The following is an 8,990-nucleotide window of genomic DNA, read 5'->3' on the forward strand; positions in this document are numbered from 1 at the left end:
TTCAGCTGGCCCCTAAAAATATGCATAATAGTTCAGTGATAATGGACGTCATACTAAACTCCGAATTATGCACAAGAAACTAAAATTTAAAATCATACAAACCTAACAAAGGCCAGCGGCTTCTGACTTGGGACATGCGCAAAATTGCGGCGGGGTTAAACATGTTTATGAGATCTCAACCCTCCCCCTATACATCTAGCCAGTGTAGAAAAGTAAAAGCATAACAATACGCACATTATAATTCAGTTCAAGAGAAGTCCGAGTCCGATGTCAAAAAATGTAACAAAAGAAAATAAATAAAATGACAATAGTACATAAATAACAACAGACTACTAGCAGTTAACTTACATGCAAGCTCCAGACCCCAATTAAACTGATTGAAAGATTATGTGTTCATCATAGGAATATCAGGCACAATCCCTCCCGTTAGGGGTTTAGTATCATACTATCATAAAATATATGAGAGGAACATAACCCGTGTCATGCCAACAACTGTTTTTTAGAAATAGATGTGGTTAGTTCCGATTCAAAGACTCTTTCAGTGAATCAATATTAAAGCCAAAATATGCAATCTTTATTGACCTGACAACAGTATCGTAACTATATCCCTTTTAATAAGTCTATTTAAAGGTTTTGTTAGTTTCTGAGGAGAATACTGACATTTTTGTTTTTTATATAGAATACTTCCATAAAAAATTGGATGTGAAATACCTGAACGTATAAGATGTCTGCATGTTGAGTTATGTTTACGAATTATTTCCTTATACTGATGATAAAATTTAGTAAATGTTTTGACCAGTTTGTGATATCGAAAACCCTGGTGTAATATTTTTTAAGTAATACATAAATTTCTCTCGCTAAAATCTAATACGTTGTTACATACACGAGAGAATCGTACAAGTTGAGATATATAAACACCATAAGATGATGACAAGGGAACGTCACCATCTACAAATGGATAATTAACAATAGGAAATGAAAAAAACATCTTTCTTATCAACAATTTTTGTATTAATCTGCCCGTTTATGATATTATAGATATCAAGATCGAGGAAAGGGCAGTGGTCATTGTTATCATTAGTTTTAATCAAAGTAAGTTCTACAGGATAAATTTCTTTAGTATACATACGGAAGTCGTTATTATTGAGAGCCAATATATCATCCAAATATCTAAAAGTATTGTTAAATTTTTGTATCAAATATTGTTTTGATGGGTCTTTGCTAATTTAAGTCATAAATTGTAACTCATAACAATACAAAAACAGGTCCGCAATAATTGGTTCACAGTTAGTCCCCATTGGAATTTCAATAACTTGACGATATACGGAATCTCTTAAGCGAACAAAAATGTTATCAAATAAAAATTCAAGCGCATAAATAGTATCAAAGCATGTCCAATTGACATAGTTCTTTTGTTTATTGCTACTAAAAAATGATCGCAAAGAGTTTGAACATATGTACTCGCATTCCGACTTTTTAAATGCCCAGTTAGTTAGGTATGTGATTTTTTTCTTAATAAGAATATGAGACAAAGTGGTATATAGGGTAGAAAAATCAAAACTTTGAACAGATTTAAAATCAGCAATATATGCATGAAATTTATCAAGTACTTCCAACGAGTTTTTGACACTCCAAAAGTAATTAATTCCACTATTTTCAAAGGCCTTATTTGAACAATTTATTATCAGGTTTTTTATTGTACCAAGTGTACTAGTAAGTAAAACAGACAATTTAGTAGTTGAACAATGGGCAGTGGCGGGTCAAAGGGTGTTCTGGGTATATGACCCTTTTTTTTTTTAGATCGATGCATTTGAATGGAAACATATAGTTGGAACCCCTCCTTGTGTCCTGGATTGGGAACCCCCCTTTTTTTAAATGGATGGATCCACCACTGCCCCTCATGCAGTCGGAAAAGATGGACTGATTTTCAATAACCTATCTATTAAATGTTATCGTTTTCTACTTATGTTACTTTAAAAGAAGTAACCAAAATCAATTTATGCGTAATCTGTCCATATGTTAGTGTGATATATTATTAACTATCTTAAAGCCAATCGAGTAAAATACGGATCTATAAATGTATGCTTTGCTTAAATGATAAAGATTTATGATTATTTATACTTTGATATAATTGATGGAATACTTTTCACATATCGATTGTTTTTACAACTTTTATACTTTCATGAGAGAAAAAAACGTATGTGCCTGCCCCAAGTCAGGAGCCTGTAATTCAGTGGTTGTCGTTTGTTTACTAGTATGTGCTACATATTTGTTTTTGTTCATTTGTTTTATATAATTAAGGCCGTTAGTTTTCTCGTTTGAATTGGATTTCATTGTTATTTCTGAACCTTTTATAGATGACAATGCGATATGTTTTTTTGTTTTTTTTTAAGTTTGTTTCTAATTGTTCTGCCACTATATGTAATGCTAAAAAAGAAAAAAATGTTTTCGACCTGTCTCCAAAAAATATTGTCAAAAAATCCATAGCCCCCCCCCCCCCCCCCCCCCCGAAAATCAAATGTTTGCTGCCTTAGGCATGTGTGGATAACTTTTATTCTTTAATAGTTAGTTTAGATAATTGAATATACATTTATTTACATAAATCTCTATGAAACCAGTTTTTGACAACTATTATTATAAAAGTTTAAATCGCCATTCAAAAAGTGTTTTCTTTTTAATTATTTTAAGTCATTTACGTTTCACTCAATAAATATCTGTTCACGTTGCAATGATCACAAATAAACCAAATATTTGGATTTTTTTCCTGAATTATTTGTCGTAACTTATTGTAAAAAATTGTATGTTTTCCTGTTTTCTCCAATTTTTCGCACATATACTGTCAGTCGAAAAAGAAAGTACAATGATGTATTTTTAGTCTATTCTATTTTTAGATCATGATATTACTACGCATATTGGCACTATTGCCACGATTACCTGAGGGCACCGATTACCTCAGGGCATACAGCAGCGGACCTAACGGCCATCTGCGTATGGGAGATTGACCCCAATGATGAGTGTGGACAAGTTTGGTTTAATTTTGCCTAGTAGTTTCGGAGGAGAAGATTTTTGTAAAAGTTAACGACGACGGACGATGACGGACTTTGACGGACGCCGGACGCAAAGTGACTTCGGGCCAGGTGAGCTAAAAAGTATCAAAAACATATTTGAGGTTCGTTTTTTGTTTTTTTTTATTCTTTACGACTGTGTCATGTCTGAGAAATCATTATTTGTAATCAAATATAGAAACATTCATATTTGTCTTTAACAGTGATTTCCCTAAAACTATTAATCATAATATATTTCATGAACTATAACATGACGCTGCAGACTTACTGTATATATTATAAGGTTTATAATTAGGATATGTTACTGAAACATAAACACTTGGTTCCTCTTCACTCAGTCTCTACAACTTATTCCTTTCCATTTCCGTTGATTGTTGCTCATAAAGTCTTTGCTATAGTTTTGCCACCCGTAGAACGAAGTCATTCCTCCTTAATTCTATTCTGGTTCTCTGTGGGAAGATTTTCAGACTGTTTCTTCGTATCCTACATCTACATCTAAATCGTACGACGATCCATCAGCACATAGATGGCGCATCGCAAACAGACATTCAGTAATGATGCTCGCGGGAATAAGATTTTCGGAAAAAAATGAAACATTTATTTTTCACTACAAATTTTATAAATTACCTTTAGTAGTTGTCATTTTCTTTAATATTATATCAATCAACTAAATCAAAATCAAACATATTATGTATTTTGTTTAACCTATTTTGAATTTACTTTACATTATGGACACAACGCCTGCATAAATATTACTGTTTTACCACTTTATATATGATGTTTAATATGTTAATTTTTCTATTGTGTATATTGTATTGTATTGTTTGTATATGCCTTCAACCCCCAGGGGTATACATGTGCATTTCATTAATAAATTATGTTTGAAAATTATATTATAATTATTCTGCTCATTCTGGGCGCCGCGATTGGCAAATAAAATATTTGTTTGTTGTTTGTTTTTGTTACTTTATCATATGGTACAAACATTCCAAAAAATCAATACGTGTTGGCCCCAGGTGACTTTTAAAATGGAAATATCATTGAAAAAGCTCCAAATTATCTCCCTTTGATTCAAAAATTACATTTTTTGGCATTGAAATTGAAATATCTTATTTAACTCATCAGTTCCCTATATTTTTTTATTGTTGTTTTCGAATAAGCTGTACATAAACTAAATAATTGTAAAATTTAAGCGATTTCTGTAATTTAGTCCTTTTTTATTTCGATACTACCGCTATTTCGCCTATTTGTTCAACAGAAAAAAAGGACATTACCAAAAATGTATGCTTTTTTCGAAGGCAGCGTAAGCGTAAATGAACAGTGACCCCATTTTTTTTATTTCATTTTTCTATTAGGTAGAAGATAAAGTTGAGTTCATTTATAGAAAAATATAGAGAAATCCTATATTAAATTAAAAAAAAAAGGGATTTTGACCCGCGGCCGAGATCCCTTACTAAAGAGTAACAATCTAATGAGTGCATTTTTCAAAAATTAAATTGTGCAAAAATAAAAAATAAATAACTCATTCACATGTATGTACAAAATTCATTTATAGAAAAATATAGAGAAATCCTATATTAAATAAAAAAAAAAAAAAGGGATTTTGACCCGCGGCCGAGCTCCCTTACTTAAAAGAAACAATCTAATGAGTGCATTTTTCAAAAATTAAATTGTGCAAAAATAAAAAAAAATAACTCATTCACATGTATGTACAAAATGGATGGATGACTAAATATACTGACTTTGGATCAGTATTTTAAACTAATCCAAAGAGTTAACACTAATCATGATTTGTGGAAGTAAATTCCAGAGTTCAACTCTGTATCGACAAAAGCTGTACTTAAAGTAATCTATTCTGGTGCTGAAAGTTTGATATTGTAGTGAGTTGGTGAATCTGGTGTTTTTGACTTGCTGTGGTGAGAGGTAAAGTTTTGGATCGACTGCTATCCCTGTCCTTGTAGTCATATCCTTTCATTATTTTACAATGTATACCACCTCTAGGCCATACTTTCCGTTTAGTATTTTGTATGTTTCGATCATGTTCTCTAGAACCCTTGTAAAATTAAGGGATGGTAGTTCTAATTTCTGTTATCTTTCTTAATATTCTTCTCAATATTGACGCCTTTGACTTCACGGTATGTCCACTGTATAATGAACACTGTCCTGTTCTCGACCTTGATATTCATATTTTCGACTTTAACCTTACTACTTAAATTTATGATAAAATAGATGAGGTTTCATTTCCTACTGTAGGTTATTCATTTTGAGATGTTGATTTCCCTTGTCACCGTCATATGGTGTGTACATATCTCAACTTGTTCTATTCTCTCGTGTTTCACTTTGTAACTATGTGTTTAATCTTGACGAAAGAAATCTCGGTATTACTGGAAAATTATTACTCCAGTTTTTTTAATATGCAGTGTATGTAAAGTGCGGATCCTAAAATATCATTTTTACTGTATATGCCATAAATGTCTAATGTAGAATGATAAATAAACAGACGAACTTTTTTTTAATTTTTGAAGAATATGAAGAAAATTAGTTAAAATGTATATGTTCAGAAATACATCATACTAATAAAACAAAGTAAGAGATGCGAGCGGGGTTTTATCGCGCCTAAAGCCATCCAGCTGTAAATTATATATACCAAAATAGGTGAATATTTAGCACATTTCATGAACAGATCGTGCAGGTGCTTTATAACTAACAGGTGAAATGTTGTTGCAGTAAAAAATATTTATTTTAATACAATTAATAAAGTTGTATAACGTAGAATATGTTTTGTCATTCAGTTTCTTCATATTTAAATTCCACTATGATGATTTCGTAATGCTAGTCATGTTTACTGTCGAATAATGATACTATTCTTTCATTTTCACTGTGGAGCGAATCATTAGTATTGTATATGCGGTGCATTTTCACTGTATAATTATTTTTCTTTATCTATTACAGCTCATTTCTTTCAGCATGTAGAGCAAGACTTTAGTTGACTTGCTTGCTTTTCTTTTATTGGATATTCATTATGATAACACCCAATTTAATTCAAATATTAAACATACAGGTTAAACTTTGCCTATTCATATTTGGTTAAAAATGTCAATCTTATTTGCAAAGTTTGTATAAACAATTAAAAAACAAACAAAGCAAGCCAACCAAAGTTTGCTTTACATGCATTAGGAAATTAGCTGTAAAGCCTTAATTTAGCCGCTCAAACAATAGATAAAGTAAGAGAAAGATTTTATAAAATTTAACTTACGGAGGAAAGTTTGGTTTTAAAACACTCTAATAAATTCAATAGAAATAACCGTGATTTATTTCAAATGTATTCCATTTAATTTCTTATAAAGCGTATAGGGATCTTTATCCTTATTTTTTTTTATCCATTTCCATGACACTTCACCACTAGTTACGTACATCTTGATATAGATTGAACCTCTGTTTTCCCGTTTAAAAGGTTTTACACCGGAGCCGTTTATAACTTGCTGTTCGGTGTGAGCCAAGACTGTATTTTGACGTATAATGGTCTACTTTTATAAATTGTGACTCGGATGGAGAGTTGACTCATTGTCACATACATGTACGACATCTATATATGGCTCAAAAACGAAACGAGACGGGATAAAGACGGGATAAAAAAAAATCCACGCTACTTTTTTAATATATTTATAATGGGCTTAATATGAGTCAGAATATAGTAAAATAGTGGGTCGCATTTGGGTATAAGCGTGACGCCGGATTGCCGCTTTTTTGCAAGCGTGACAGATGAAAGTCAAATGATTGTGTCATGAAAAACGAGAAATGAAGTCTAGCGGGACACGGATAATTACAAAAAATGAGAACAGCATAGTATATGCGGGATACGGGAATCTGACAAAACAATAAGCGGAATACGGGAATCTGCCAAAATAGTAAGCGGGAATCGGGATCAGAACCCCCCTATGAGACCCAAGAATAAGATATTTTTGTATAATCATCCTATTCTTACAGTTATGCCTTCAATAACAAATGTATCCGATGCATGCATTTTTTTTTATATTTTTGGTCCCTTTTTCAATTTTGTGGGGTCCAAATTTATAGACAAAAGTCCTTTAATATAGATATTTGGGATTCGTTGACATGCTGAATCTAACCGTGTATCTAGTTTGGGGATTTTTTGCCTAGTTTCTGAAATAGTCCACATAGAGTTCCAAAGGGTCTAAAATCAGCATGCATTTCGTGTACAATAACCCAAATGTGTTTGGTTTTACCACTGCGGTAGTATCCATTCGCGGATCTAGAATTTTTCATTTTGAGAATCGCTTTTGTTACAAGTTTGAAAAGCTATATATTTGAAGAAGAATGAATGAAGAGTTTGTATTTCAATTTGAAAATACATGTATCATAAATCCTTAAGTCATCAACTAAGTTTTTTTTCATTTGTTGCAAGTGCATTTATCATATAATTCTACAATGAAAATTCCTCGCATCTTTGAAAATTCTACATTAATAATGACTGCACTAACAGTGATATAATTCATCGCAGCTATAGTTAAAATGGATCGCTTTCAATAATCGATATGCTTTATTATGATGCTTTTATAAAACTTATTTGAACTTTAATGCTATGTTTGTATATTATAAAGACAAATCACAATGAAAATATGTTAAAACTTTCCTTCAAATCACTTAACTTGATATTTTCAAAACGTAAAAAAATACAGTTTTCCCATGATCCTTTATTCTACAATAGACATACCCGCATATAACAGTAAAAATGAACAAGCTGGATTCGCACTTTATATACACTGATATGACAGACTAGTGAAAACATTTTTATCATCGGTTCAAGGACGTCATTCGTAAATATAAGTCACATGCAGACATCTTTAATATACGCAAAGGTAGTTTACATACAATCTTTTAATGGTATTAGTCTTTACAAGTATTAGCCTTTCAAAAAGGGCTAGTCGTGTCTTAGCTGATGAAAATGGAAAGTGTTCTCGCTTTGTAGATTCATTCATTAACAAGAATAGCCACGTGCTATCAATCAACAAATTTTACCACACACGTGAGGGCACACGTTATGAAGTGTTGTTGTTTACCAAACGCCAGAAGATTCGGCTATTTATAGATAAAAGTTACCTGTGTAGCAATATCATGAATATTCATGATTAATGACCAGGCAAAATATAGTTGCTAAAATAGAGAGGACAAATTAGTTTTTACTATATTGTATGGCAAGCCGTTCTCGTCAAAACTATGTTTAAACCATTTTTCAAACAAAACAAAAATCACACTGAGAATTGAAAAAAAAACACACTAGACCTAAAAACACACCCTGCGAATTAAGAATTACATACTGAGATTTCATAAAAACGCACTGAGATTATAATCAATTAAAATTACACACAGAGATCACATACTGTTTTTTTAATAAATCTGCAGATACTTCAACGTAAACGATACGGTCGATACGTCTTTAAATGACAGACCTCTAACATTACTTTGGAAAAAACACCGTTCACCTGCAATCAGTAGTGAGTGTGAATCAATTTTGTCAAAATAAGCTTATAAACATTGATGATAAATTATTCACTTGCAAGAGAATAATTCGAGCTCATTGAAACCGTATTCATGTGAGCTTCGATTCAACTCTTTAGCTAAAGATGGATACCGCATGCATTGTGTGTGTCTTCGGAAGTCTTTAGAGGTCAACTCGACGTTAATTAGACGGCGTCTAGAATAATATAAATAAAAAACAAAGCCACCTATTTTGATGCATCATATCATTATTATATTCTACAAAACTAGCGGTATGCACAAGTTTAAACTAATATCTTCAATTCAGAAACACGAACGGGCCAATCAAAACTTGGTAGGAATGTTCAAAAGAAACTAAGTTACTTTATACATATTACAGGATTAAAACATTTTCTATATTAAGAT

The sequence above is a fragment of the Mytilus trossulus genome, chromosome 12 (genome assembly GCF_036588685.1).
Source record: "Mytilus trossulus isolate FHL-02 chromosome 12, PNRI_Mtr1.1.1.hap1, whole genome shotgun sequence".
Taxonomy (NCBI): Eukaryota; Metazoa; Mollusca; class Bivalvia; order Mytilida; family Mytilidae; genus Mytilus; species Mytilus trossulus.